Source organism: Numida meleagris, chromosome 3, assembly GCF_002078875.1.
Source record: "Numida meleagris isolate 19003 breed g44 Domestic line chromosome 3, NumMel1.0, whole genome shotgun sequence".
NCBI lineage: Eukaryota > Metazoa > Chordata > Aves > Galliformes > Numididae > Numida > Numida meleagris.
Window position 1 is genome coordinate 93,138,606 of NC_034411.1, and position 6,150 is coordinate 93,144,755.

Sequence of the window (6,150 nt, forward strand, 5' to 3'; positions counted from 1 at the left end):
CTTGAGAGCTAGCTTTCATTAACTGTACTTCAGGAATGGCAAAGGCAAAGGCAAAGGCTTTGCAGAATCAGGGATGCAGTGAAACTGAAAAAGTACTGACAGAGAAAAGGGAAAACCACATATAAGCTTTTCATTAGTAACAAACTGAACAAGGCAACAACTCCTAAAAAGTTCACAGGTTTCTTAAGCTATTAAATCTTACTGTCCCTTAAAAATAAAGAAATTTATTAGTTGAAATTAATTAATTTTGCAAGCTACCACAAATTGGTTTAGCTCAAATAAAATACTAAATAACTTTATTTTTGACTAATCTTCCCCTAAATCATGTATATCCACTTGCTTACAGTACAGCAGTACTATAAGAGAGTATAATTTTGTGAAATGTATTCATTAAATCCCCAAAGTACTAAGTATTAACAGTTCCTTAGCTGTCTGATGTTATCCAATTTTCAGTGCATTACATAAATCATTTATGCAATTGTCAGTTTTCAGATAAGCTTCTCAGGAAGCTTATACATTGTGTGCAAGGCTTATGGTATCCAATTGGAAAAGAATTTTAAATTTTAGAAAAGTAATGCTGATGGATAAACAGAAACATTTTGAAAAGTAGGGACTTATCTCTGTAAGTCATTTCCCCTATATATTCCCTGTACATCATAATACTGCTATGCCATGTGTTTTTTATTTATGCTGACTTGCGCCTCTGTTTTCTAATCCTTGCTTATGTCCTGTATTTATGGAAGAAGTGAATGAAGAAGAAACACAAAAAGAAAAGCTGTACGTGATAACAAGTTTTCAACTACAGCAAAACTGTTATTCATACTAGCAAATGTCCATCTCTCTTCCAATCTCCCTAAATTGTTTAAGCACATTTACATTAATAAGCAATACCCTACTCATAAATTATTTTTTTCAGCAGAGGTTTGTACATTCCAACAAAACACATTTGGTGCATGGGCATTGCCTGCAACTTCTGCAAAACACAACCTCAAAGGTGTGACGTTTCCAGAGCTATAGAACATCCACTGTTATTTGCTGTTTCCTCTCACCTCCTAGCCTCGGCAGCCTGGGGCAATCCATCTCCAACAGGCTGCAGCTCATTTGTGTGGTTGTTCTTTTTCCCTACATCTCTCACAGTGTCAGCACGCTCCACATGTACATGGGTTTATGTGGTTGTGTGAGGTTGTGGCCCAGCTTCTCAAACATTTCACACTGCCAGCTTATTGTCACATTTTTTTCAGGCATGGAGCGCTATAAATGGTGGTTTTTTATCCACAGGGCAGATTGGGGCAGATGAGCCTCTAGAGCCATGCCTTTAGGGACAGACTCTTTAGCAGGGTCTGCTGTGATAGGAAAAGGGAAATGGTTTCAAACTAAAAGAGGATATAAGGAAAAAGGCTTTTATGATAAGGGTGGTGAGGCACTGGCACAGCTTGCCCAGAGAGGTGATGGATGTCCTGTCCCTGCAAACACCCAAGGTCAGGCTGGATGGAGCTGTGAGCACTGTCATCTGGCTGTAGGTGTCCCTGTCCATTGCAGGGGAGTTGGACTGGATGGCCTTTAAGGGTCCCTTTCAATTCAAATGGTTCTATGCACCATCTCATCTCCTTCACATCAGCCTTGCGAGGTGTTGCACCACAGACCCACAAGAAGTTTCCCAGAGCTGATTTCCCAGGATATCCAGGTTATGAACTCAAACACTGGGATGAAGGCCAAAGACCAATGGAAGAGCAAAACCTGCTGATGTTGGTTTGGAGATTATGACAGAGGGGTGCATGATTGCAGGAGAGCTGCGTATCACCGAGCGACCCCGACACCGAGGGGGACATCGCATAGGCCTGCAGCACGCCCCGACCCCCCGCCGCTCCGCCGCCCCCGTTCCCTTCCCGGGCGCGGGCCGCCCAGCCCGAGGCGCTGCTCGGCGCGGGCTGGGACGGGAGCGGCCCAAAACCGCCGCCGCCGCGCTCGGGACGAGCCTCGCGGGGGGGCTGCGCGGTGCGGTGCCGGGGAGGAGCGCAGCAGCGCTGGTGGCTGCACCCAGAGCCCGGCTGTAGAAATGTGGCCGCAGAGGGGAGGGGAGCGAGAGCGGCGGCGCCTTCCCCCCGGAGAAGAGCGAAGTTAAATAGGCAGCGCGCCTCCGCCGTGGTCCTCTCCCCTCCTGGCTCCCAGCCTCCGGCGAGACCCCTCCTCCTCGCCCGCCGTGCCCGTGCTGCCGCCCCGCCCGGGCCGCGGGCGGTGGGGCAGAGCGCGGCGCGGTACGGTGCGACCCCCCGGCACCGCCCGCCCTGCCCAGCCGCGACGCCGCTCGCTCCCGGGATTCCATGCCTGAGGCGCCGCGTCCTGCCGAGCCGCCCGTCTGACAGGAGGACCCAGCCAGCTGCATGGGAGGAGATGAGCGTGGCCGGGAAGCAGCCGCCTCCAGCACCGCTTGAGCGCCCCGGCAGCCTCCTCGTCCCCACCTGGGCAAGTACCCGCGCTCCCCGCGCCTGTCCCGGCACCGACTCCCGCGGCCGCTCGGGGCGGGCGGCTTCCGCCGGCGGCGCTGCCCGGAGGGCGGGAGGGAAGCGCCTGCGGGAGGGGAGCGGGCAGCGGGACACCGCCTCAGCCTCCCTCAGTGCGAGGAACCCTGCCGGCCGCCGAAAGGCAGCCCCGGCCCCGCCCGGCCGGCCGCCCCCTCTCAACGCGGGGCTGCTGTCTCCTTCAGCCCCGGGAAAGTTTGGGGGCCGGGGGAGGGAAGGGAGCGGGAAGGGCGCTTGGTGCGTCTCGACTTGTGCGGTATCGCGTTGGGAGGGAAGCAGGGAGTTGGGAGAGATTCGCTACTTCGTGGCAGCGCATTTGGCACATCATTTATAAACGATGCCCTCTGATGGTGGTTCTCAAGAGTCCTTGATTTATTAAATTAGCGTCATCTGGTTACGTCCTCCGTACCTTTTAAAGTAATGATGGAATTAGTGATTTAGTATAATGCTTCTTGGCATGCGGTTATTCTGTGGAAGTGTAACTGCAGCATTTTTCAGTCACTGTCTGGAAAGTTGCATTTATTATAAAATAGTTTACTGGTGCTGAAATAAACAGCCCATTCACTCTTTGCCCTGTCCTTCAAGCTGTCTCAGTGACTACAGCTGTGTGGTTTTAAAGGAAAACTGTGTCACCTTCCTAATATTTTACCCTCAGCATCATTCAGAAGCAGCAAGCAGGTGCTTTCCTCTTCACGGCAATTCCATTCCCTCTTTAAGCCTCCATAAGAGCAAGTGTAGAAGGAAAGGTATTAAATGACACCTGGAAGCACAAGCATGTGCAACAGCTGCCACAAATCTGTGGCAACAAACTCTTGTTCTGTCTGAGTTGCTTTAGGCTGTGTGTGCCATGTATTTGTGCACCTCATCTAACTCGTGTTGGAAGAGAGACAAACATTCACCTCTTGGCTTTTGAAATTTCTGTAATTAAAAAGTAAAGAATCGAATTAAACCTGCTGGAGGATCGTCTGTGTTTTAAAGCTGCTTCACAGCTTTTAATTTGTAAGACCTGCTTCTGAGCTGTAAAAATAATCTGTGCGGCAATTACTTAAAATGTTAACAGCTGGGGGGGTTGTATGGCAGTTTGGAATATTTCAGCGCAAAAGGTGAGGTATAATCACTATCATTAGGTGGAATTTATGACTGGTGTTCTTGTAGTAGTGTTAAATGTATACGTTTAAGGCCAACGGGACATGCTGTTCCTGCTGATACTTGTGGGACTTCTGCCTGCGGTATTGCCTGGAGCAGCTCTGGGCTCTGAAGGAAAGGACAGGAAAGGTGGGAACCAGAGGCTTGTGGCCATACGGCTTACCTGGACCCCACATCAGAAGCAGGAGGATAAATCAAAAGCTCTGCAAGCTGCCTCTTTCCAATGAACACAGAACAGCTTAACCTTACTTTCCAGAGTATTTTAAATCTGATTGAAGGAATGTCTGTATGTATAGTCTTATAAAAAGTCACATAGACTTCAGATTCACCAGTGGCATTTTATGACAGGTGTTTATATACTGAGTTTGTAACTGCACAGCTTCCCAGAGATGCCATGTGCTCATGCAGGGAATGGCACAAACTGTTCTCAGCATATTGAAAAATAAGACCTTGCTTTTATGATTAATGGTGTGATAAATATTTGTTTTATTATTTTAACACTACTGGTATCCAAATCCATTTACCTTGCTATTTTTACATCTGTGTATTGCCTGTGTCCGTGCAAGTTTTTCTCAGAAATAAGGTAGAATTATGCTAGTTATGATGTAACTACTAAATACTGCATGCTGAGCCCATTTCATTGTCTGGGGTTATGGTAATTAGGCAGTCATAGTTCTTAAAGCTACCTGTATTTTATTTTTTTATACTTTTCAGAAGGAAGACAGATAAGTACCAGTCCTTGGAAAGTAGCTCAGCTCACTTTTAAATAGAAGACAGCACGCTAGATTTGAAACACAGTACTAAAATATTTTGTATGCTTGTGTTTTTAACAATAACAAGCTATTTTAAGTCTGTTTCTTGCAGTGTATCCATAAACTCATTAAAGTTTATTTGTTTGTATTCTGTTCTAGATAAGTGAAGCTTCAGTCAGGTATTGTCCCTAATGTTTTGCCAATCAGTGTAATTTGTGCTGCTTGCCTCCTTCTGCATCAGGCACATGCTCATACTGAGCTGATTTCAGAAAGCAGGGTGTTTCCTTTATCTGGAGTGAGCTTATTTAGATTTCTCGTATAGCTCTTCCCCTCTTTGCCCCTCAGAAATTCTCAAGAGGTACAATCCCTTAGGGATTGTTACCCACTGTGTCAGCATACCTGTGCCACAGTTGTCCCTGAAACTTACATTGATCCAGTATGAGTTAGATTCTGTGGTTTTCATGTTTCGCTGGAAGCGTGAAAGGCAGTGATAACCTTACAAGCGTTGAAAATGAAGAAATAAAGGTATATATCTTATTGTTATGTATGAGTACCTCCTCAGTGGTTTCTTAGAATAGAGACTATTCTGTTAAAATTCCATTATTTATACTGCATGTCATCAACTAGTAGACCAAGTTTTCTAATAGCTTTTTTGTCACTCTGTATGGAAGTTATCAGTAGATTTGTTTATTCAGCAAAGACCCAAAGGAAAGAAGTGATGGGGAGCTATTTTGGATGTTGTTCTGCTCTGGAGTTACTCAAACTGTGATCTCAATAAGGGGACAAAATGCAGCATATGCAGATTTTCTGTTCCTTTCCTCCTCTTTTTTTTCTTTTTTTCCACTATGTCTATATAATTTAGATACTTGGATAGAGATGATAATATTTACTCTTTTATTTTTATTTTAAAGCAAGGCCTAATGTATTTATGAATTTATTTAATTTTTGCACCCATCAATACAGAAACTTCCTGGATGTGATCACTAGGTGTCATATTACCACAAACATCTGTCTCTTGCCTTTTCCCTACTCATCTTTTTAGGGTTAACATTCAGTCATGCCATTTTCCTAAAATAGATGGCTACCATTAATGTTTCACACCAGTATTTGGAATGCCTGGATGGCATTCAGTCATACCACATATGACCAAAAAAGCAGTGCTTGCTTCAACTTTTCTGTTTTTTTTTTTCTTCTTCTTCTTTTTTTTCTTTTAATTACAAGTTATATCAGCACTTAGACTGCTTTAGGTTTCAAGATTATTTCCAAGGTACCTGTCTACACTACAATACAAATCCATAGGATATACTTATTAATTGAAGCTTTTCCACCCGCACAGTCATTTTCTTTTGCAGTTTCTTGCTGGGCAAAAGCTGATCTCTGAAATTTTTGTCAAGAGTTGAGCAGAATTTGTATCCTGACGTGGGGATGGAAAGAAAATAGATGGTGAAGCTTCATGATAGAGAGGGGGTGTCTGTGTATACCATTGTATGAAGCCTCATAATTACTTTCCACCACAAATTTTGTTGATTCCTCACTGATTGGGGAAGAATGTTTTTTTGTTCCCCTCCCCATCCTTCCACCCAAAATCTGGAATATACTAGTTTCAAGATTCTATTAAAGAAATTTACCAAACACATTATTAAACATTAGACTGTACAAGCTTTTTCTTCTCTATTTTTTTTCTCCACATTTCTTCACCTTTTATCTCTTCCCTCAAAAACAAAATCCGAGTT